Here is a 25,399-nt window from a genome sequence, read left to right as displayed (position 1 = left end):
GCTGTTAGGCACAGATTGCCTCTTTTATTCAACTTTTTATGGGCCAGTATTTTATTTCTTTGCTTGAAATAAAGTCCAAGACAACATTTGGGGTTAAATATTCCATAAAGACAGGGTCTGCTGTTCCTACTGCCCTGTAATTCCCTGCCTTGGGTCATTATCAGAAAATGTACTGTTCTTCAATCTAGACCTACCAAACTGTAGACCTAGACTGCAGAAATTAAATGTGAAATTTCTGGTGAAAGTGCATTCTTTACCCAAGCAGCTGAATGTGTAACTGCTCCACATGTGAACCTCTTTAATTGGACTGTGTCCTATATTCAGATTAGATATTTTCTCCTCCTCTAATCTCATCACAATTGAATATTAAGTTAGATCTAACATAAATGTCAATTCTATTAATTCTTTCTGCATAGTCCAACATAACAGGAACCTCACAGTAATTTTATTACTATCATGGGCATATTCCTCACTTCTTAATTTCTTCTCATAGTTATTGCACATGCAGAAATCTCAGTCTCCCCCGGATCTCTGCAGTGTTACCATGAATCTGCAGTAAAAACACTGTGCTTAACAGAAGTGCAAAGCAAAATATCTAGGGCAGCTTAGAATAAATCAAACAGAAATAAGGCTTTGTTTGTCAGCCACATGCTTCTTTAAATTCAGTTCTGAGGAGAAGAAAAAAAGCCTTAATGTTTAAAATCTTGCTCAGTCTGTGATCTGCCACTTAGGTAAGCTCAGTACTGCAAGTATGTTGACAGAGAAACTAGGTCAAGTTTCTCTGAGATGTGAGCAGGGACTCAGATGTTATTCTGCATCACAGCAGTCTGCAGTACTTCCAGGCAGTGTGGAGGGGAGAGAACACAGAAGCAGAGCTGTTCTGCATGGGCACCACAGCAGACAGTGGTGGTGGCTGGGGAAAGTGTCTTCAGACCTTTAATTTGCATATCTCCCCTCGTCGTCCCCGGAAAATCAGCTGCTGAGAACATGCCCGGAAGAGCTATTTTGCATCTAGCAAACGGCAATAGAAAATGAAGACTTTCAGTTGCTTTATTTTGGTTTCATATGTCACCTGTTTAACCCAGAAAATAAGCACAGCTTGCAAAGCACTGCAAGGCTCACATCAAGATGAAAATGAGTTTCTTCAAAATGAATCAAGGCACATCAGATGGGACACAGCCCAGACAAGGGCTACCTTCTCCATTGGAGACATGTGCCTCTCCTCTGACAGCTAGCAGACCACTGTGAGGCCTTCTGGGCCTTGGGCTCATTCTGCACGAGCACAGGCCAGCCCTGAGGAATGGCTCCCAACACCTTCAGCACAGTCAAAAACTACTCCCTTTCACCTCGAACAGGAAGCTGGGTCATGCTGACAGCAGGAGAGGTACTGAGATACGATTGTGGAGCAACCTTGTTCCAAACAGAGCACTCACCTCCAGGTTTCCATGCATGGATCAGAGGGACAGTAGAAGGCACCAGTGCTGCTCCACCATCCCAACACAACCACCTGCTTCTGCTTTTCTGAGCTGCAGATGACACCAGACTACAACCAGCCCAGACATCAGGACATGTCATACTGTGGCATGGGTGTCACATGTGCTACCAGTGCAAATTACCCAGGGAATCATATAGTCATAGAATGGCCTGGGTTTGAAGGGACCTTAAAGACTGTCTAGTTCCAATCCCACTGCTGATAGCCAGATTGCCATCTACTACATCAGGTTGCCCAGGGCCCATCTAGCCTGGCCTTGAACACCTCCAGGGATGGGGCAGGGATAAGGGAACGTGAGCTAGAGGATGTCAATGGCTGGACCATGGTAATTAAAAGATGGAAGAACAAACGCTGACTGCCTGTTGGTCCAAAGACCCTTTGTAGAAGGGCACTGCTCAGTGGTCTGTCGTTTCCAATCCATTTGAGCTGACAAGTGAAGTATCTGCTCTTACTTCAGCAGCTTCTCCATTCAGAACTTGCTGACCCAGCTATGCTGGTGATACATTTCCAGGCAAAAGCACTTTCTTGACTCAAAACTCCTGACAGGAAAGCAGAATGAGCCTGTGAGCTCCGTGCGCATGGCACGTGACTCACCTTCTTTACAGATCTCTTTCCCAGAATAAGAAAAAAAAAAAAAAGAATAAGGAAGTACAGCAAGAAGAAACCCTCAGAAACAGAAAGAAAATAAACAAGCACTGAAGATGTAAAAACAACTGCGTGTTACAGACAGCTCTACAAATCTTAATTACAGTACTGTCACCTAAAGTTATTGTGAAGAAGCACTGGAAATACAGACACCAGCATGGTGTAATGCAAGTTAGTGTATGCAAGAGGGTAGTGGATCTCAGCAGGCAGAAGGCTGCTATTAATAAGGTATCTGTCAGGCCACATTCAGACTGCAAACATCTTAGTGACCTGCAAAAAGCATCCAAGAGAGAGGGTAAATGAGCTTCTGAGCTTTGTGTCACTGCAACTTATATCCTGCTAGCAGCAGAGTTAAACCAAGCTGAGCGCTTCTGCTGAGCCCCACCTCCTGCCTGCAGAACTCACACAAGCAGCAGCCATGAAGCTATGAAAAGCCATATCTCACCCATACTGTTGTTGGCTGTAATAGAAGTTTTGGTTCTGGTTTAGCTAGGCATTTATTTGGAAAGGAAGAGCGGGATTCATCCAAAGAGATCAAAGTAAGTAGTATCTAGAGAAGTGCATCTCAGCTCACCATTAAGTCTCCTGCATTAACAAAAGGAGAGGAACTGGTGCTTGGAGGCAGTAGCATACCCATCCTATAGTAGACAGCAGATCAAGGAGAGCTTGGGGATCTGATGTCTCTGCACTGGTGATGGAGGGAGGCCACTCACAAGCTCAGGTACAGATATCAAAAAGGAGGGGCTGACCCCCACATGCTGGAATAAGCTTCAGTACTGTTGCCCATGAAACCACTGACCCTTGCTCTGAGGAGATCCAGGTCACTAGATTTCCATTTAAATCAAAGGCAGCAATGATCTAGGGGAATGGAAATATATTGCTAGATTTGTCTGTTTTCATAATTTCCTAACATCTCTGCCAGTTTAAGCTTTTTCTTTATTCTATTGCTTGAAGCAGTGGGGTTTCCCCTCCTCTGCTGGGCCTGGAATGGGACACCCATCCAAAATCCAACATGTAAAGCAAATCGCTGACGGAAAAATGGAAAAATATGGAGGGGAAAGAAAACACAGTACGGAAAAACAGCAAAATGAAACTGCCTCATCAGCCTTGAGCTTTTCATACTTGTGTTTGGAAAGATAAATTCCCTGGTCAGTTCCAGAATGCTGAACAGATAGAAAGGCCTCTTTTTACCCTACGCCTGAACTAAGTACTAAGTACTAAGATAAATGCCCGCTGTCCCTTATGTAAGTGCATGGTCTGAAAAAGGTGTCCCTTCTTGTTACAGCTTCTCCAAGGAGTCTGCACAGAGCAAACTTGTACCAACTATTGTGATCCTTTGGGAACCACAGTGGGTGGGGAGAGAAGACCTCTGCTCTCATTAGAAAGGCAGAATATGTTGCCTTTATCGCAAGAGGAGAACTCTCTAGACACCTTCCCCAGTCCTCCAAAGAGACAACAGCTTTTCCTCTAACAGTGCTGCCTTGTGGTTTGGACTGAAATCCTGCAGCCTCCTCCTCCAGCAGCTGAGCAGACAAACCACAGGCCAGCCACTTTCTCCGTGTCTCCATTTTCCTCTTAGCAGAAAGGATAATAAAATTACCCAGCACATGGGAATGCTCTGGCTTTAATTCATCAATATCTGTAAGGAGCTTAGAGATCCTTAGCCGTAAGGGGCTCTGGAAATGCCAACATAAATGCTATTGCTCTGCTTCAACTTTCAGAATTTCCCTACTGAATCCACTGATTCAAACAATTTGAGTTCTGAATTTTCTGACTCGGCAAATTCAAATCAGCTTTTCACTGTGATCCGCGGGGTGAAAACATTCTCTTTGTCAGTGAGAGGAAACGGGGAGCATCACTAGCCTCTCTGCATGCTGCATGAGTCAGCCACAGTTTATGCACCTGCTGTGACTTACAAATCTGAATGCACTGAATGCACTCGGAGATGCTGGTTTTGCAAACAGATGGATTTTGCAAATCCTGTTAATATTTTCGTGTGTAAAGTCTTCCCAGCAGAAAAGGAGCATGTCCACGTGAGTATTGGATCCACTTACCCTTATAGATTTTGAAATAGTAGCTTCATTTTACTCAAGCTGGAGATATAAATAGATTCATTGTAGAGGGGGCACCCTGCAGAGTGCTTGTGAGAACGGTGACTTTCAGGAAATTAAATTTTAAATTGGTTGCTCTAAGATAACAAGAGGGGGAAAGAAGGAAAGATGTCTTTACCAACACATCAGCTCTGGAGGGCTCAGTTTAACTGTACTCTGGCAAAATAACCAGCTTGGAGACAACACGGGGTCTGTGTGCATAAACAGCTTGTCATGCTCTCTCTTGATCACAGGGCTTTATTCCAAAAAAGTTACTGGAATGTGCTGTTCTCACAATGTTTAAGCTGCTCAGGCAGGGAAAACTGCATAACGCTTTTCCTACGTAAGCTCCAGTATTTGACATGTACTGGACTCCTCTTGTTCCATGCATCTGCTCCATGCATCCTTTTGCATGGGAAGGGGTCAGAGAAGTAAACAAGGAAGTTGAGCCTAATAAGAATGGGAAAAAGGGCTTGGTACTGAGAATGCAGGAGAGATGCAGAGGAACAGCAGAAGCACAGCATGTATGTCAGCAGTTTTCATGCAAAACTACTGAGATTCTTCCATTCATCTACCAGCAAGAGTACCTTGGGGCAGGGCAGGCAAACCCAAATGTACCGGCTCTCCTGAGCTGACTCCAAAATACGCAATAAAACAAGGTAGAAATGGAGTGCTGCAAAAATTAGCAATCTTCATCAGCCACAGCAAGAAACTCTATCATCCAAAGTGGCCCCTCATGGGGGCCTCAGTCAGTGGGTTTAATTTTGGCCACTATTTGGGCAGACCAGTTGGGAATTTCTGGAAGACTTGTGCTTTTATTCTTAAGGGATCTTCATACCTCTGTAGGTACCAAGAGTGACACTGCCAGGCACTAAAGCAGGAAGGTGCAGCTGGATTATGGTCTGACAGTGAAGGAGATAAGCAAATGTTGCTTTAGGTGTTGGTCTCCAACAGGCAGAGCCCATCTCTCAGACTCCACTAGGGAGATATAAAGCCCCAGTACATCCCTGCATTTCTAGAAACCTGCTGTATACTGTAAAATCGTAACTGTTTTTACCAGAATTTATTATATGGGCAATTAGCATAGGCAATCCCATTATTGCTAATGGGATTTATCTGACTAAATCTCACATGTGTTATTCTCCTAGAAAAACAAGCGATCAAGTTTTTGGCTTGGCCTAAGTTTCCAAAGATAAATGTGTTCCCTCATTTATTACTAACTGCACAGCTTGTGGCCATGTGGTGTGAGTATAAACAAGCTGAACAAATGTCTAGTAGGGGAAGGAATAAAATGTTAATGCAAATAATTGATTTGGTGATCTCTTTGCAGCCAGTGAGACAGATATTTCATTGCCAGGATTGCCTATGTCATATAGCGACTGTAAGATTAGCACTTAATGACTAGAGATTGTTTCTTTTCCTTCCCAGTCATAAAAGCTGTGTGGATCTACCCAGAACATATTGATAACTTCTAAATAGTTATGCAAGCAAATCTGTAAGCAGAACAGACAGCCCGGGCTGTATTTATTTCTGTGCACTGACATGGAGCAGACCTTGGCGATAAAGATATCTCCAGCAGAATGGGGCAGAGGACAAAGACTGAGGAGAAGGGCCGGCAATTGAGCTGTCACCCTTCAGTGATACAAGGTCACGAGGTTATATCCATCCAGAGGAGGACAGATGGGGCAAAGCTTCAGTAAAAGTACAGGAATAACGTCATACACAGCTGCTGAGCACACAGAGCAGCCCTCCCTTGCTGCTTGTTACATGTAGCTCCCACCCCCAAGCACAAATGTTAACCACATGGAGGTGCGGCAGCAAATCTCACCTGTGCAATACCCAAAACACTTCTCCAATATATCCTTGGCCCCCAGAAAAACTTGCTTTGAGGTGCAGTTTCCTGGTTCAACTCTCATGACTTTCTGCAACATTTCAAAGCTTTCTGAGCAAGGCTGCTCTTCACGCAAAGGGCCCAGTGTCTGAACTCTGCCTGTTAGCAACGCCTTTCAACACAGCACAGATAGAGCTGTAATTTTGCTTTTGACTACTTCTGGAACACTTTCCAGTCCTGAAAGATCTGACCTTTCACGAACACTCATGCTGCTACAAGTGTTGCTAGAAGTGCTGAGTACTGCCATTGGAACTTTCAAATGTGAAGGGTTAGGTGCCCACGTCCTCATGTTTTTCAGAAAGAGAGGACAGTTCTGCAGGCAGCATGTCACAAAGATGCTCTCAGGCATGCTGAGAACTGACCTGTGTGAGTAAGCTTACATCCCTACTCATCACATGGCCTGGGGCAAGGTGTGTAGGGTTTGTGTCAAAATCATGCAGAGCTTCTTGTTCTCATTCTGCAAGAAAGAAAACCTCAAAAAGGAACAAGCTATAGGTGTGGATAAACATTCATCCAGTATTGAAAAGAAATGTACAGAGTCATCTAGATTTGGCTTCCATCTGGTAGTGATGATCCCGAGTACTGGTGCAGAAAGCAGAACTCAAAAACCTAATCTGTCCCTATTGCATTATGTCTTAAATGCTGAAGTAGAAAGCCTATTTCCTGTCCTGGGTCTGCATCACCAGGTGAACTGCCTGTTGGGGTGATGGGCTTTGTTAGTGCCAATACTTTGGCTCATCAGGCAGACAGTCACCCCAGCAGTGAGCAGTGTGGCATGGACAAAAGGATCCACATATCCCTCATAGTCTCTCTCATCACCCCTTCTGCTAATGCTCATGAATGTACGAGCCAAACTCAAGATGTCACTTTGAAGCAGTGATGCCATACGACCTAGATGTGAACAACAGTGCTTGGGTCAAGGGCAAAATCAGCATTAGTAAATAAAACAAGACAGGACACTTTGGGTCCCAAGGGCCATGGAAAGGGCCAGTGTTGGAATGTCTCTCACACAGAGAAAGGTTGAAAGAACTGGGGGTTTTTAGCCAGGAGAAGAAAAGGCTTCTAGGAGACCATATAGAAGGCTTTTAATACTTAAGGGGAGCTTATGGGAAACATGGGAAGTGAGGAAGTGACTTTTTACTAAAGTTTGTAGTGTTAGTACAAGGGGTAACGCTTTTAAACTAAAAAAGTGCATGTTTAGATATAAGGAAGATGGATGTAAGGAATAAATTATTTACTATGAAGGTGGTGAGGCATGGAACAGGTTGCCCATAGAAGCAGTGGATGCTCCACCTCTGTAAGTGTTCAAGTCCAGACTGGACGGGACTTTGGATTACCTTATCTAGTGATTTATGTCTCTGCTTATGGCAAGGGAGAAGGCTTGAGGATCTTTAAAGGCCCCTTCCAACCCAAACCATTCTAAGATTTACATGTCTGGATGAGGTGCTATGAGATGTGGTTTAGTAGCTTAGTGGGTAGCCATGGTGATAGGAAGACAGTTGGACTAGATGATCTTGTAAGTCCTTTCCAACCTTGTGATTCTGTGATTTTATGATTCCACATTCTTAGGTGCAAAGAGTGATGTAGCTTGTTTCCATTGAGCTCTGCACCTCCAAACCAGAATAGCCACCTCCTTGCTACCTGGTGGCCCCTACACTCCTCTGTGAGAGCTGTGCCACTAGACCTTGGGCAATACTGGTTGGGTCACATCAAAGCCCTTCAAGTGAACATGCTAATTAATAACGTATCAGGAAGAATATCTAGCTTGTGCCCTGGCCCTGAGTGGCTCCCTAGGTGTAGCTAAAGGGCCTGACTCAGCAATCACATCCAAAGCTCAATTTTCTCAGCACTGTGAGTTGTGCTGAGCCTGTAAGTCTAAACTGGGAATTCCCAGTGGGGTCAGAATTCCCCCGCAGTTAGTGACAGTCTAGAGACTGTGTACTGTCCCATTTACAGCCTGTTTCCACTGGACAGGCAGTGAGCCCAGATGGCTGGTTTTGATACAAAACATGTTTTCCCTATTTTTGTCACTCCCTCTCTGCCGCTCGTATGTCTGCTTCACCCAGCTGTGACTCCTTACTCACTGCAGTCACGCAGATATAAAAAGACATCCATAAATGCAGTACTTAATACCTGAGTTTGATCCTATGCAACACCACAGAGCAGTACCAATCAGTAACATAAAACTGGGTACATAGTAAAGGAATTTGATAGAAATGTTCTCTAAATCCATCTTCAGAAAACAGGAAAAAATAACCAGCAAATGTCACTTTATTTCTGGTTTTCCATATTTAATTGCTACATCTGTAGGTGGACATGCAAAAAAATTGTAGGTGTCCTGCTGAATTAATCTTGGAGGCAACTGATGATGCCACGTTACATTATAAATAACGTCTGTCTAAAGCAGTAGAATTCATTCTTATAATGTGTTTTCTTCCCTTAAAATCTGGGTGACGTGCTCAATGAAATGACAGAAGAACTCCCACTCCCTTCAGTAAGTTTTGGATCAATCCCTGCAGGATCAGCCCACAGGAGTGCTTTACAGAGCAAGCACTTGTGAAGACAGCAGCAACAGATTAATGAGGCCATTTCTGTGACCAAGTATTTGCCGACAGGGGTTAAGTTTGCATGGCCAAGCACTAACAGACTTCAGTCATCATCTTAATAGCCTGCACATTCATTATATTGAACATGAAATGAGCACATCTCAGGGCCTAGAGTTACAAATTATTAATGCAGGAAAGATAACTGAATATGTAAAGTGAAGAAACTATATGAAGAGTATGTGAGTGTCATTCAAAGAGTCATCCTCAAGGCTTGGGAGTCTGTGAGCCCAATGAGTAGCATATATTATTGCACAAACATCCCACTGATAAATGAGCCCACTGTTTGATGTCTATTTGAGCCCTGGTATCAATGCTCACACAGAAATACTATTCCTTTTCACTATAGTTTGAGCTGCCCATGCATGATGGACAGCAGACCATGAGCAGTAGGGACAGTTTGAACCATCTGATGTGAGGAAATTGGGAGTTAAGTCTAATAACTGACTGCAAGCACAGAGAGAAGGTTTAAATAAATATGCTTTAGAGCAGGGACGTGCGTTATGTTTGGAAATCCGGGCAGACTCTTTCTGCCGTCTGTGTTTTGTTTCTGAATCCAATGCTATCAAAATGAATAAGCTGTTTGCTCTTTCGACTGCACACCACATGACAACCAGTTTCCATCCAAAAGCTTTGGCCCTTGCATGTAAATTGATCCTGTAAAGTTAACTCCTTTGTTCAGAGTTAAGTTAAGAGGTTAAGTATGTGATGTATCAATTGAGCATTTTGTGTAAAAGCCACAGAGCCGTATAATTTCTGAGCCATATGTGTATTGTAGAATAATTTGCAGTAAAGGTATGTGAAGGAGCAAAGATGGATCACACAAAAAAATGCAGGCTCCAGTTCAAGAAACTATCCATCTAGAGCAGAATTTAAGCATATGCTTATCTCCCATTGAAATATGGCTTCTAATCACATTTCAGGTTAACCATGTGGTTAATGCTGGCCCAGTGGGGAGGGATTTATGCAAATGCTTAAAACCTCTGAACTGGGCAGGGGTTACAAAAAGGCCTCTCAAATCTGCTCTGACAAGATTAGGGATCCAAACTCACACCCAGCCTATAGCAAACGTCCCAGAGAGAGCCACAGGGGAAAGAAAAAGTCTGCAGGAAACAGGATCATCAGGAGATATTTCAGAAAAGCCAAACATGCAAGCTAGGTTTGACCCTGTCTGCGAAACTGAGAATACTCTTCTCCAGGATGCAGCAGCACAGCTAGAAGATGAGGATACCAGGGGCTTCAGCAACCTGCATGGAACCTCTGCTTACAGTGCTAGCTAGGTGAACACTGAGGACACCAGCTGGGACTCTGGAGATCCATTTGTTGTTCTTACACACTGGACATGACCTTGGGCTACATTCCCTCTGCAATGTGGCAACTCTAGCATCCATCCCAGACACCCACGTGGCAATGGAGGACCAGGAGATACTCACAGGCATGGAAGACCTCAGAAGTCCCTTTTGTAGATGGAAAAATACCTCCATCCTATGTCCTGGTTGCTATCACCATAAATATATCCCAGGGAATACAAAGGGCTTCTAATAAAAGTAGCTTTGCAACAATGACAAACTCAGAATGTAAGACAAGATAAAAAGGAATCTTCCTTGTAGGAAGCAGTACTGTCTTTGCATTGTCTTCTTCAGTGAAACCAGTGTTGCCTAGATAGAATGACGTCTCCTCTGACATCTTAATCCCCGCCGCCTACCCTGCTGGCAGTGGGATCATAAGCATCTTTGGCAACAGACAATTGGCATTTTCAAAACATGTTAAATTCTTCCCTTCTGCTGCAGTGCATCTGGACACAGAACATACTGGCAGCTTCGCTCAACATTATCATTTTATTAGAAACTCTTGAAGGAGTATATTTGTCTTATGCCTTCAGATTTTTGTTATTTCTATCTGGTAGCAAGAACCAACAGCGCTCAAGGTACTTCCCAAAGAAAATAAAGGCACAGCCTCTGCCCTGCAGAACCATCAATCCCCTTAAGATCCTTTGCAGTATTGTGAAATAGGAGAACCAGAAATCTAACACCAACGTTGTGAAAATGTGAAGGTACTTTTAATATTTCTCTTTTGTGTGTGTGTGTGTGTGTGTGTGTGTGTTTTTAATCTTTGTCTCTGTAATAACGAGGTCTATTTTTTTCACTGTAATCTGGTAGTCTGGCAAAAGCAATGCTTTCCTTGATTTCACTGCCTTAATCCTGCTCCTGGTTCAATGCAGAGCACAGTATCAGCTGTAGCACTGAGCACCTATTGTGGTCTTCCTCCTTGGCACCTCTGACACCAGAGCAAAGCCTGGGATCACACTGACTCCAGGACTTGCACTGATTTCAGGAGCATGGTCAGGCTCTGGTCTGAACTGACACGGCACAGCTCCACTGCCTGCCCAGAGCCCTGCCTATTCCTCCCAGGTGGAGATTTGGCCCTCAGCCTCCATTAATTATCATTGTAATTCAGAGATGCAGAATATGTTTATCACAAAGCAGAGACAGCCTGGTCAGCTGCATGAGCTCACAAAAGGAAAGGCATTTGCTCGTCTCAGCTCCAAGGGGCAACATCTCAGTGACGCTGAGCACAGGTCTGCCAGGAGCAGGCTGCTCTCACTAATGTTAACTGGAGCCGATGGAAAGAGGCTAGACAGCTCCTCTGAGTCCCACCCTGCCCTATTTTTCTGTGATGTCTCTTACTTAACCAGGAATCAAGTCTTCCCTGTTGGTACGAATTATATCACCTGATGCCAGGCAGTGTGTTACAGATGCAGAGGGCTCAATTCAGGCACGGCTTTGAGATGAAGTTCAGTTTCGGGGGCCAGGAACTATGGAGGGGGTTACCAGGAGCACTGGGAGGAGTAGGACCATGCATGATGAAGGTAGCGGGCAAATTCAGGCCAGCAGAATTTCCCTGTGCATTTCACTGACTGGTTTGGGAGGTTTTGCATGGATTAGGGTAGGATTTGTCAGGCTGCAGTGCCAAGCCAGTGTTGATTCACAGAATCCTTTTTATTTTTTAACTGTGTCAGTGTTCCCTAGCTGGCATCTCTCCCCCTGAATCTGCCCAGCCAGTAAGAAGGGAAGATTTATTTCCAGCTTTTGTATTGTAGCAGGGGGTGAGGGGAGGCTTCTTTTGTCTGCTTTTAAGGAGACACCCCCTCCTCTTCTTCAACATCCAGGGCTAAAGTAGGTGGGGGATGCTGGCAATTGTCCCTCAGCATGAGGGCATGGATACCAACACAAAGCCTCCCCAGATGCACGTGTGCCTGTCTGATGACTGCTGTGGGAGCTGCCTGCATATTTTAGGAGACAATTAGGCCAAGGCAGTAGACACTGCCTATTCACTATTTGTCTCCACCCTGGGGAGCACCAGAAATGATTTATTAAGGGAACAGACTTAACATCTTCTGGCTTTGGTCAGCTATGGTGTGAAAATAACTTCATTGAAGGCAATTAGTATCAAACCCTAATTAAAAACAAAAGTGCTGTAGCACCTAGAGCGTGGCCTTGGAGTGGGTGGAAAACAGGTGATGGGGAATGGGCAGGAGCACCAACACACCAAAGTGGTTGCTCATTCCCAATATATGAGGGTCAAAGGTGGGCAGCCCTCAGCCATGCTCATGCCCTCACAGGGACTTCTCCAGCAAGAGGAAAGTAGGAATGCATCCACATTGCTCTGCTGAAGCTGGCAGTGACCTGAAAGGCTGGAAGGAGTCTGGCTGGGGCGGGCTGCTCGTGTGCATCCAGACAGAGCAGGAGAGACTAGTGCTGCTCTCCACAGCAAATCCTCACTAATCCTCCAAAAGCAGAGACAAAAGCTAAACAAGGGATGCAGCCTGAGCTTGCTCGGGTGGTTGTGTTCAACCTCTGGCATCTGCCCAAGTGGGGCTGGGTAATCCTCCAGCCCTCCCACAAGGTTTGTACCAGCAGAAGGCCTGCCTTCCCCCAGGAACCGCGATGAGGCCTTTGTGCTGGGCCTCAGGCCCCGCTGTTGCCTGCAGCCCAGCATGGAGCCCCATATTAGCACTCTCATTAAAAATGTGCTTTTTCTGCCCTTGTGCCTGGCCCTGTGTCAGGTTCTTTTAAAGACAACGATCAAAACGATTACACAGAGGGTGTTTTGTGGTTGGGACTTCTATTTGGCCCTCCAAATCACTGTAACCTCTTCCAGGTGTCCTACTGGGAGGGATGGCTGACCCATGCTAATCCTTGCGCTCTGCTGGGGACTTTTCTAACAATGTAACAGCACTGACAAGTGCCAGCCCTGGGACAATCCCCTGGCAATATATAATTCATTGGTCTAGATGTAGATCAGATGCCTTCAGTACATTCAGGTGACTGCAAGTCTTCTGTGATTGAAATAGCAGCTCTGCAACACTAATGGTTTTGGAGAATAGCGTAGGACTGCTTATCTGGGGAAAGTAGTCCTTGTTCAAGCCAAAGCCACCATGTGCCCTCACCTCCCACATCACCCATTTGCACTGCACATGAAAAATCCCTTTGCATTCACCACACACTAGACCTGAGAGTGGGCTGAGCAGGAGTCCAGGGCAATCTCAGCCTGCACACTTTATAAATTGCTTCATATAGTGGAAAATAAATTATCCCAAATGCTAGGAAAAATCATATCTGGAGTTTGCTTCTTGAGCTAATTTAGAGCTGCGTTGAAATATTTCAGCTTATGTTTGCCTCATTGTAGCTTAGTAAATCAGATGACACATTGCAGTCAATTAAACCAACAGTATGACAGTAAACAGTAATGTACAGTGTGCAGTAGTACAGTATGCAGTCATGTCTACTGTGGTAAGAGGAACTCATCAACAAGCCTGTACTAAAGCATAGGCCTTCTGGCAAGATTTCCATAAAAAGAAGAGGCTTCCTTATTTGAGGTTTCAATTATTAGGTTCCTGTTCCTACAAGGAACTGATGTATGCCATTATCCAGCCAAGTTATTCTGAGATGTTTTTCACTTCAGATCTGCCTGCATCTCTATGAATCATTTCCCCACAATTATGTGCATGTATTAAAAATATTTGGTGTATTTAAAAACTTCAGCTAATTGTCAGTCTTGGGTCCCTTCAGCATAGACTCCTGAAAAGATTTTTAAGATTAACTCTCTTATACTAGCAAGGATTGGCTTTTCAGCTGTAAAAACTGGGGGAGTATCATTGCAAATTCCCAGATTCAATCCTCATCTCTCTACAGCATGTCTTCAGCCTTAAGCAACAGTGTTTTTTTTCCACATCCTGGGAGAAATCTACTGAGATGAATAGCATGATCTGTATCCCAGTGTGGAAGAAAAATTGTGATAGCACCTGTGCTAGAAGAAAATAAAAAACAATGTTCTAATTTTAGGATCATGCCTAAGCCTGGTACATCAAAGCACTGCTCAAGCAGGTAATAAACTTTAACTGTGTACACCATTTTCAGTGACTTCAATAAGAATTAAAAATGAGATTTTGGGAGGGAGATTTGTCATTTTAATTTTAACAGGAAATTAAATATAAAATGCTATATCATAGTGCAGAAATTCTGCTGAATTCAGAGAGCAGTTTTAACTTTTTTTACAGTCCCTTATCCTTGAAGATTCTCATAGTATCACCAGTATTAAATTCAACAGTTTTCCACAGAGGAAATCTGTCATTTATTTTCTTTATGGTCCTTACTGAGCAAATACAGAGAAAATAAAGTTTACTGTGGCACAAGGGAGATTTATATTTGAAGTCGCTTTTCAATCACTATAAGTTACAAATATCTGGACCTGTGACTGATATCTCTTGCACATAGCTGAGCATGTTTCTTGAAAAATCCTGTGCTACATGAGTGAATGTGAAGGAGAGAATGTGTTACTCAAAATTTTTCTTTTTGTTTTGTGTGTGCGTGTGTTTTTTTTTTTTAATTTCCTCTTGTTTACCTTGATTTCTGAGTCAGAAAAAGTATGCCTTTCCTCGTCAAAATGGTCACGTATCCTCAAAATTATCACACTTGGTCCTCTCTTTCACCTGAGAGTGCTGAGGGAACTGGCGGAGGTGATAACCAAGCTGCTTTCCATCATCTATCAGCGCTCCCTGTTGACTGATGAGGTCCCGGAAGACTGGAGGCTTGCCAGTGTGACTCCCATCTACAAGAAGGGCTGCAGGGAGGATCTAGGGAAGTATAGGCCTGTTAGCCTGACCTTGGTGCCAGGGAAGATTATGGAGCAGATTGTCTTGAGGGAGATCACGCGGCATGTACGGGACAACTGGGGGATCAGGCCTAGCAAGCGTGGGTTCATGAAGGGCAGGTCCTGCTTGACCAACCTGATCTCCTTCTCTGATCTAGTGACCCGTCTGGTGGATGAGGGAAAGGCTGTTGATGTAGTCTACCTAGACTTCAGTAAAGCCTGTGACACTGTCTCCCACAGCATTCCCCTGCAGAAGCTGGGAAGCTGGCAGTCCGTGGCTTGGACAGGTACACTCTTGGCTGGATAAGGAACTGGCTGGAGGGCCGGGCCCAGAATGTGGTGGTGAATGGAGTTAAATTCAGCTGGCGACCGGTCATGACTGGTGTTCCCCAGGGGTCGGTGCTGGGGCCTGAGTCCTGTTTAATATCTTTATTGATGACCTGGATGAGGGCATTGAGTGCTCCCTCAGTAAGTTTGCAGATGACACCAAGTTGCCTGGAAGTGTCAATCTGCCTGGGGGTGGCGAGGCCCTACAGAGGGATCTGGACAGGCTGGATAGCTGGGCTGAAGCCAGTGGGATGGGATTCAACAAGACCAAATGCCGGGTCCTGCACTTTGGCCACAACAACCCCAGGCAATGCTACAGGCTTGGGGCAGAGTGGCTGGAAGACTGTGTAGAGGAAGTGGACCTGGGGGTGTTGATTGACACTAGACTGAACATGAGCCAGCAGTGTGCCCAGGTAGCCAAGAAGGCCAATGGCATCCTGGCTTGTATCAGAAGTAGTGTGGCCAGCAGGAACAGGGAAGTAATTGTCCCCGTGTACTCAGCACTGGTGAGGCCGCACCTCGAGTACTGTGTCCAGTTTTGGGCCCCTCACTGTAAGAAAGACATCGAGGCCCTGGAGCGTGTCCAGTGGAGGGCAACAAAGCTGGTGAGGGGTCTGAAGCCTTATGAGGAGTGACTGAAGGAGCTGGAATTGTTCAGTCTAGAGAAGAGGAGGCTCAGGAGAGACCTTATTGCTCTCTATAACTACCTGAAGGGAGGTTGTAGTGAGCTGGGGGTTGGCCTCTTCTCTCGTGTGACTAGTGATAGGACTAGAGGGAATGGCTTCAAGCTGCGCCAGGGAAGATTCAGGCTGGACATTAGCAAATACTTTTTCTCTGAAAGGGTGGTCAGGCACTGGAATGGGCTGCCCAGAGAGGTGGTGGAGTCACCGACCCTGGTGGTGTTCGAAGAGCGTTTGGATATTGTGTTGAGGGACATGGTTTAGTGAGAACCACTGGTGAAGGGCAAATGGTTGGACTGGATGATCCTGTGGGTCTTTTCCAACCTTAGCGATTCTATGATTCTATGATTCAATGAAACGTTACCTTCATTGACGCATGTTCTTCCTCCAAGTCCCAGACTTTTTCAGATTCAGGGTTGTGATTCAGTCACATCTTTCCAATGAAGATTAATTATGTATGGGTTTCATTGCATTTTCAGGACCTAAAAGTCATCAGAGAAACCAGAAGGGTTGGATTTTTAGTTGAAGGATGACACAGTGGTATACACACATCTTTATAGGCCTAGTTCAAGTACGCAAGAACATTTATTGTTTGTATATAACTGTGTCCAATTGGGTGACTAATTATCCAAATACGGATTTACAGTCAGAATGCGGAAAGAGGGCAGGAAAGAAGCAAAAGTGTGTAATATCATTTCCTTCATTCACGGTCTGTGTTCCTACCTCAAAAACATCTCTGCTGTTCGCTCCTTATTATGAGGCTCCAACCACTCCTGCTGTTCATGCACACACAGTTGTTACTTTACATCACAATCTTACAGAAGTCCAGACACCTGTGTGCTATCTGAATGTGTTTAGCTTTGAAATTAAAACCCTTATATCAAAGCTGGTAGGTAATGATAACTAAAAGAAAAATCACATTCAAGAGGAGATTTTTATGCCTGAAGATCTCACAGCAGTGCTATGCACCATCCATGGTTTGAAGAGTGGCTGGTTCAAACTGCATGTTTTGATTCACTGCCCAGGGTATCTCAAGTCAGCAGCTAACATTTCTTTTCCAATTATTGTTGTGAGTGGATAAAATATATTTTAATATCTTTGTGCTGAGAGTCTTATCTAGAAAGAGGGAGGTATTTGCACTGCACTTCAAGACCATTACATTTATTTGCAAAATTCACTTAACTCTGGTCCATGATATTGCCAGAAATCCTTGATGGAAATATAGTTCCATAATTATAGCTTTATAAATTATAGGCCTTAATAGCTTAAGGGCCAGATTCTCACTTGCAATAAATCATCAAGACTTCATTGATTTTATTGAAGTGTACGGAGGTATGTCAGCTTACACCAGCTGAGAAGTCAGGTGAGATCTTCATTCTTTGAAGTCATTGGGAATTCTGCCATTGATTTAAAGGCAGCCAGAAATTAACCCTTGGTCCATGTCTTTCATAGCCACTTTACTACCATGAACTGAATTGATACAATAAATTGTTGGAGATAAAGAAATCACAAACCAAGATGACATTGCTAATTAAAATCTATCATTACCTTTCATGATCTAAGAGGTTGAGCACTAAAAGGGTATGATTCTCTACCACTCCGCACCTTAGCCTCCTTTTGTATAGACTGAATGCAGTAATATATCCTGAATTCTAATGTCTTTTTATGGATGTTCTTAAACATGCACACATATAAAGTTTCAGAGTACGTCACTGCTCACTCCTAGCTAATTTATTGTTCATACATGAGTCTAAGTGAGAGGAACAGATTAATGTCTGGAAGATAGCCAGCATTTCAAATGGCCAGCAAATGGATGTATCAGTTCACTCCGACTCCTCTGACAACCTGCACAGCCTTCTGCCAAGAAGCCAGACAGTGGAATAGATGCCAAAATACAGAGCACGAGAGAGAGCATTGCACTGGGTGAAATAAATAAATTTATTTATGTAGTGAAAGTCATTCACTGCCATGGGTCATGTTTGACCTAATGATGATCATTCAGGATGGATGTAACTATCATCCACATAAAGAATAAGCAGAATACACTATTCAGGGTTTCCCATTAAAATAAACCCTGTAGCATTCATATAGTGTCCATGTATTTTAATGACCATAATGCTTCTGTGAACTGAAATTTGGCTGTGTGGACATTCAGTTATAGAAACAGAGGTACTGAAAGTTTCATTCCAGAACAGCTATTGATTTTTTGACACCTAAAATTTGCACACTTGTGCTTTGCCCAGGATTCTGCAGGAAGTCAGTTTTGGCAGGCAAATCAGAGATTAGTGGTTCCTAAGTCCAAACAGTGAATACTTGATTACAGTTTATTTCCTCTGAGTGTAATTTCCTTAAATAACAAAGCAGATTTTCCAGAGTAGGATTCTTAGGGGTCTGTTAAGGATAGGAATGTATAGGCCCAAATTTGCCAAGAGATGAGGTGGCTGTGGTGTAGATAAAGGAAAGTATGAAATATTTATTCCTTTAGTCCAGAGTGACTGATGAAAGGTAAGCTTGAGAGAGTGTTCTCATGAGACTGTTCCTGTATTGCACTTCTCCACTTTTCCTTTTCTCTCTGTTTACAGTTACAACTGCACTATTTGTCCCTCTGCTAAGATAAACATAAATTCCCCACTTTTGAATCTATTACAACAAATTTACTGGTTTCACTCAGAAGAAAGCTATCTGCTGTTTCTTGATTGCTTCACCACAAAAAGATAAAGGATAGCTGGTAGAAACACTGAGCTTCTCAAAACATTAAGCTTTTCAGAACAACAAAATTGATGGTCAGGAGGCAGCCATGTGATGACGAGCTCCTTGTCCCAGGGTAGGCTGAGCTCTGCTTGAGGGAAGCTGGGGCAACTGTTACACCATTTCAGCTCTGATGCACCAGAGCTGTCATTTGGGAAGGTCATTGCCTCATGTTTTTTCAGGACCATGACAAACAAAAAGCAAAGATGGAAAGCCAGGAAAACTGTAAAGAGTTGCAGCCAAACTATATCCAAGGAGTTGATAATTGAGAAATTAATAGCAGGTGGCAAGATAGGACATTCAATGGACATCTTAATTTAGACAATAACATGCTATTGCCCTGAGCCATCCTGAAAGTCTAGAACAGCTTCACTGTGGCAGGTAGCTTGAACCCTTCTGAATCCACAAACAATGCAATGACAACAAATGCAATGACACTGAGGAACTCACTCCAGGAAGCAGTCCTGAACACACATGATTTCGTATTATCATGGCCCTAGAAATAACATGACAGTGATCTCAAAAGTGAATTGATGAAGTTAATCTAGAGATCTTCAAAAAACATCTGAATGTGGTCTTGCTCGTGGTGGCCCTACTTGTGCAGGGATTCAGATGGGACCAGATGGACCCAGAGATCCCTGCCAAGCTTAGTTCGAGATTCTGTAATTAGGGGTCTGGTTTCTCTCATTAGTGCTTGAAGGATGTATTAACCACAGTTTCATTTCCATTTTTGAGTACCTACACATGCCTCTATTCACTGGAGTAGAGTACATATGGATGAGAGTGCAGTTTTCACACAAGGAACACAGTTACTCTAAACTACCTGCAAGGTTATGATGAATAGAAGGACAAGGGGAAATGGCTTTAAACGAAAAGGGGGTTTAGACTAGATGTTAGGAGGAACTTTTTTACTCAAAGGTGTTGAGGCACTGGCACTGCTGCCCAGAGAAGCTGAGGATGGCCCATGCCTGGAGGCATTCATTGCCAGGTTGGATGGGGCCCTGGGCAGCCTGATATGGTGGTGGCAACCCTGCCCACAGCAGGGGGGTTGGAACTAGATAATCATTAAGGTTCCCCCCAGCCTAAACCATTCTATGATTCTATGATGATTCTATGAATAGGATCCCAAGGACTACATTTTTCTGAGCACTGCACATTAATAGAGCATTAACCAGGAGAACACTAATTACACGTTATTGTTGCTATTTACTCAAAAGGAATTCAGCCTGGCAAAGCACCATGATAAAGAGGAAGGCATTGGAACAAATTTGTGCTTTTATGACATACTTAAATATCATTTCCATCCTGCCACTGAAGGATCCACAAGCCCTGTGTGGATTGCAGCTGACTGCCAAGATCTCCACAGCACAATCAAACACACCCTCAGATGATGGTCCAGTGACTCTGATCTCCACGTAACGAGCACAGGCAGGAAGACTGAAACAAAGACCAAAACACACTCTGGTAACATTTCTAGAATTAAAACCTCCCATTCTGAAGAAGCTATAGACTTGAGCTCTTTTTCTCTTACTAATTCTGTTTTAGCCAGGCATCAACTTTTCAGTGAACATGGGCCAAAACATCTGGGTCTCTGGGTTACCGGAGTGCTGTGAGTGCATGGCTGTCTCATTCTCTGCCCAGTTACATCCCTAGAGCATCCCAACCTTCTTGAGCCCATGCTGTCTGCAGACAAGCCAGCACTGTGCAACCCAGCCACCCAGTTGCACTCATCCACCCTCCAGGGAAGGAGGCAAAGTGGTCAGAGATTGCCAGAGTTGCCGTGGCATGGGGAAACAGGAAAAATTCTTCTCAGTTATGAAGGAGTACATTTGGGTTCTGTTCAGACCAGTTGTTTAATTGAACAGTAATGACATCCATCTCAAAGGCACTATGAACAAAATCATATCTATCATCACCACCTTTTCCAGATTGTTGAATTGCTCTTCAGGACTGCAAAATAACTTGCTTTTCAAATCTATACAAGAGAGGCAGGAAGTTATGTTCAACAGCTAGCTGCTTTACCAGAACAGTATTATTGTTAATTTATGCACATCCCCAGTGTGCAGCCTGGTGTGAGTATTGTGATTTGGGTTAAAGCCACCATCACTTTGTGAACTGTGCACAGTCACTTGAAATCTTTGCAAAACACAAAGTACAGTTTTGCTCTCTGATGCCTATTCTGCACAGCTTTCATTACAGAAACATCTGTTAGAAGCACTCTAGCTAAGGGTTTGTCAGAGTTTCCATTATAAACCCCTATATTCAAGGGGTTACTGCAACTCAGCCATAAAAATTTGCTCCAGGCTCAAATTTGGCATAAAAGGTCTCCAGTGGGAGATTTTTTTTTTCCCTAAAACCAAAATGTTAAAATACATGCAGTTGAACAAAAGAAATTAACTTTCCTCAGAGACTGCCTCTCCCAGATCTCTGTTAGGCATATATATACATGTCATATATCAGCCCTTAACTGTAAGCTATTTATTAATTATTTTATACAGCTATTTATTAAAATACAGTTGCTACCCTTGTGGGCTTATTGATTCATTTAAAAAAGAAGCAGCCAGGTGATTTCTGACAAAAATCAGCAACTACATAGAAAAGAAGATCAGTGCATGCTATAAGGCAGTATGTTTTCATATTCAGCTGTAACTAACTTTCCTCTTACAGACAATGTGTTTATCTTGGGCTGCCATTAGGGTCCACTGACCAAAATGACCCAAAGGTGAGCAGAGACAATAATTCTTTTTAGAGGCAGTCTGCTCCAGCAGGATGGAGGAGATTAGCAGAAAGATGTTAAGCAGGAGGAAATATACTTGTTTAGAGAAGATAAGCAAGGAGGAAGGGTTCCTTGTACTGTACTGATCAAAGCAGTTAAGGAGATCCATGAATAGCGGCAGACACAAAAACCATCCATGAAGCCTGGGGTTTACATAGAGGTAGAGTCCATAGAAGACTTGAAATAGCTTTGCAGGTAAGGGGAGATTAAATAAAGCTTATATTCAGGAGATCTTAGAATTGAGGTTTCACTTTTGAGTATATGAGCAATGGGAATGTTCAACCAGTGGGGCCTCCTAGGTGTTCCCCAAGTTTCAAGCACATGGGAGAGCCAAGAGCCTCCAAATCCAAAACAGTGGGGCAGCAACAACCCTGAATGAGCAACGCTCTTGTTACACCATTCATTGTGCAACTGGCAGCTGCAGCCACAGAGCTCAGTGCTGATCCTGCAGGAATTTAAGCCCAGGAGTAATCCCATTTAAATTAATGGGATTATGCCTCCGAAGTGTAGAGTTAAGCATATGTGAATTCATTTTCTGGAGCAGGCCTTGGGCAGTATACACACTTTCAGAGCGCTGGGCCTGCAGCAACGTTCTCCATGTGTTCATCAGAGTACTTCCCATTCATCAAGCAGGATGGCTCTGGAGCGAGCTTTGAGGTCTCAAAGGAATACCCCCAGACTGAGGGAAGTCAAGCAGTGATTCATTGAGTGGCACCCTTTCCTCTGAGTCAGTCCTGAACAAAGGTCTCAGCCTGGTCTTAAAGATGGGAAAGTGCTGTTGGATGTGCCGTCCTCTGGAGGAGATGGAAAACAAACATCCTGCCTGTGACTGCCACTTAAGGTCTCAGCAGCTCTCTCAGAATTCAGTTTTTAGTCTTAGTGTTTCTGGCCAAAATCCAGCTGCTGTAATTTCAGCTTTCTGGTTCACACTTCCCACGTGGGCTCCTGTTCTCTCACAGCTTCATCTGGATTTCTGAACACCAATAAGCAGCTACTGCAGCTCTGATGGATGAGTAAAATGCCTCTGGATACACAACAGATGACCTGGGATTAATCAGAGAATGAGCGTGATGTGAAGAAATAACACTACTAACCTCACTTGCACTGAGTACTGCTTTGGTTTACATTAAAATCAGATATTGCTCAGCACACTTGCCTCCAGCAAAATTGCACCCCAGCATTCATTGATGTTGGAATAACTGCTGCACTATATATAACCAGTTCCATTTAATCCCCTAAAAATGGTACAGCATCTTGCATGGGTAACACACGTATTGTGTTCTCTTGCTCATAAATATAAGAGGAAAATTTCTCTGCTGCATTTTGTTGTCAGCATGCACAATACTTGAGAGGCTTTTGATTCTTGGGAGCTGGCCAGCCTCCTTCAGTGCTCTGGAGTCAACAACGCCATCATCTGATGCCCTGTTGCACAGCCCTGCTTAAGCATCAGGATCTCCTCTGGAGGAAGATCTCAGATAAGGAATCAGACACTTAAGTCATAGGTTATCTAAAGTTAAGGAACCCATGGCTTCCTTCCTTTTGCCTGTTTTCTACAGCCCTCATAAATTTTCACCGCATTACTTAGATCAGGAATGTTCTGACAAACTCTTCTCATATTATTAATTGTTATTATGAGTTCATGAAAGTCCTCTTAGTTAGAGAGAATATCCCAAATGACAAAGCTTTGACTGGATTACTTCTAGCTTTTGCTTTACTCCAATGATGCAGGTACACATTTGGACTCATTCAAAAACAGTTCCTGAAAACATAAATAAATATAAAAATTCTGACAACAAAGGTTGACATTAAGTAGTTGGTGATAGACAACAGCTAATAGGAATTCCCTGCTGTTACTACACGTACTGCAGCTCGACATTTAATCGCTGTCACATTATTTTCTTATCCCAGATTGTCCTACATGGTATCATAGGATCAGACATCTGACAGGCCTAAAGAAGCCTTCTAGAATAGACCAGACATTGAAGATTTGCCTTTGTTGTAAGAAGAGAACAATGTCCACAGAAGTTATATACATATCCATGTAGTAAAATATTTTCATGGACAGTCATAGCTAATGTCAACTTTGTGTACCATTTTGTATTGAAATTTCCAACTTGCCCATCTCTACAAGTCCATGAAAAACGTCCTTTCTTACACATTCCATACATAAATGTATGAAAGTGCTGAATATCATGTGTTTAAAATGAATGGGGGTTGATGTTAATTTGTTATGTTAACAAGAAACAGTTTGGTATTTCCACATGCAATTTGACTATGTTAATAGTCTACAATCTATCACACCAAGAAATGACAGAAGTAACTTCTTAACTATGTAAAAGTGTCAGGGATTTTGCTAATGTTTCTTCTTCAGAGGAAAGATAACTCACACTTCCATCTGGATCCAGCTCAGCTGCTGCGAAAGAGCAGCATCAGCAACCAGAGCAGCAGAAACAGCAGAGTCAGAGTTCAGGTCCCAGTGCCATCCTGTTGTTTCTGAAGAAGAAGGAAAATGATACTGGAAAAATACAGCAGAATGCATCAGGAAGAGGTATTACACTTGGCTGTAAAGCTCTTAACTAAGTAACCACTGGAGGTTTTCACTTTCTTTTCTTTTATTTTGGTAATCAGACCTGATCTATGATTCTGTTAGCACTTTGCATGTCACATTGAAGATTCACACCAGAAAAGGACTGTGATGCATATTCCTGAGGTCTACAGAACACCAGTGAGCTCACTGTTCTGCTGTATGCTGGCTTTCGTCCTGGACTTCACCTGAGAGGAACAGAGCCAAAGGAAGGAGGAGATGAGATCAACAGCAAAAGCAGAAACCGTGATCAACTTTTACGAGAAGGTCAATACCTATATTCGTCTAAAGATCTCTTAAAGAGAGGCATAAATGCTTTTTCAGTATGCTTTTCCATGTAATGTAAATTGCCACCGGGATGTTACATGATGACTTGGAGGATAAGTGGCCATGAGGCAATTTCTTTATTGAGATGGGGAGCTCATCACAGAAAAGCTGGAAAACACCTGTAGGCATGGGAATAAGTTTCTGCTCCTACTGGAGCAGAAACTAAAAAAAAGCCCTGGCCATGGCAGAGGATTTTCAAGGTCCCAGCATACAGCATTTATTTCTATCTGTTCTCTGAAAGGCCTTTTTTATTTTTTTTCACAGATGAAAAAAATCATGTGGACGCTAGCAGAAGAAAAAACACTAAACCACACAGTTAAAGTGGCCCACAGTGAAGAGAAACTGAGTAATATTAGCAAAGCGAGGCAATGAAATGTGTGAAATTCAAGTTTATGCTAATGTATGAAATGCAGTGCTAGATTTGGCTTCTGAAGCACCAAGCTATTTTCTCCAACAACCATATTTGTCATTTGCCCACAAATATAATTAAAAGCACAGAACTAAAAGGATTCAGATTGCTGACCTGATCACAGAAGTTGAGGAAGAGTTTTCCTGCTGACTCCAGGGGCCTTTGGGTGATGATTTTTGCAGGGAGCATCACTGATTACTAAAATAGTCTCCACCATATCAAAATCCAGAGTAAATTAGTTCGCTAAATGGCATCTACTTGGGTCACATTGTCTACATTAGCTGTCTGTCTTGGGCTGATCTATTTTAAATAGTTATTTCTTTATGGAAGTTTGAAAGCTTGAGTCATTCCAGATGATGAAGTTAGAGGGAAAACTCCCTCTCCACCCCCTCTCCCTACCCCCACGTTCCATCCATTAAAAGAACTTGAAGTTTGACAGTAAAATGGCTTTTCAGACAGAGGTGTGCCTTTTGTCAGCTCTTTGAACACCACCAGCATAAATGTAGCCATAACTAGGTTATAACAACCCAGATTGTCCAGAGTACTTTTGGTACATAGCATTTGCTGGGCACTTGTCTGAGAGCTGCAAAACTCACCTCCTTCAAAGGAAAATCAGGGGTGATACAAGGAGCGAGGAACACAGAACCGACAGGGATGGTCTAGATGGGGAAGCG

The 25,399-nt window shown here is 43.4% G+C and overlaps 1 protein-coding gene across 1 annotated transcript in view; it reads left to right on the top strand.

Moving 5' to 3' along the window:
• The first annotated feature begins 4,059 nt into the window (after nucleotides 1-4,059).
• Nucleotides 4,060-25,399, top strand: part of ASAP1 (ArfGAP with SH3 domain, ankyrin repeat and PH domain 1) — a 165,922-nt gene continuing 144,582 nt past the window's right edge. Inside the window, exon 1 of the mRNA XM_046929216.1 lies at nucleotides 4,060-4,170. The gene's annotated coding sequence lies outside the window, so the exon portion shown is untranslated. The remainder of the gene's footprint in view (nucleotides 4,171-25,399) is intronic.

The sequence above is a fragment of the Gallus gallus genome, chromosome 2 (genome assembly GCF_016699485.2).
Source record: "Gallus gallus isolate bGalGal1 chromosome 2, bGalGal1.mat.broiler.GRCg7b, whole genome shotgun sequence".
In the NCBI taxonomy this organism is placed as follows: Eukaryota; Metazoa; Chordata; class Aves; order Galliformes; family Phasianidae; genus Gallus; species Gallus gallus.
This window is presented reverse-complemented; position numbering and strand designations above follow the sequence as displayed.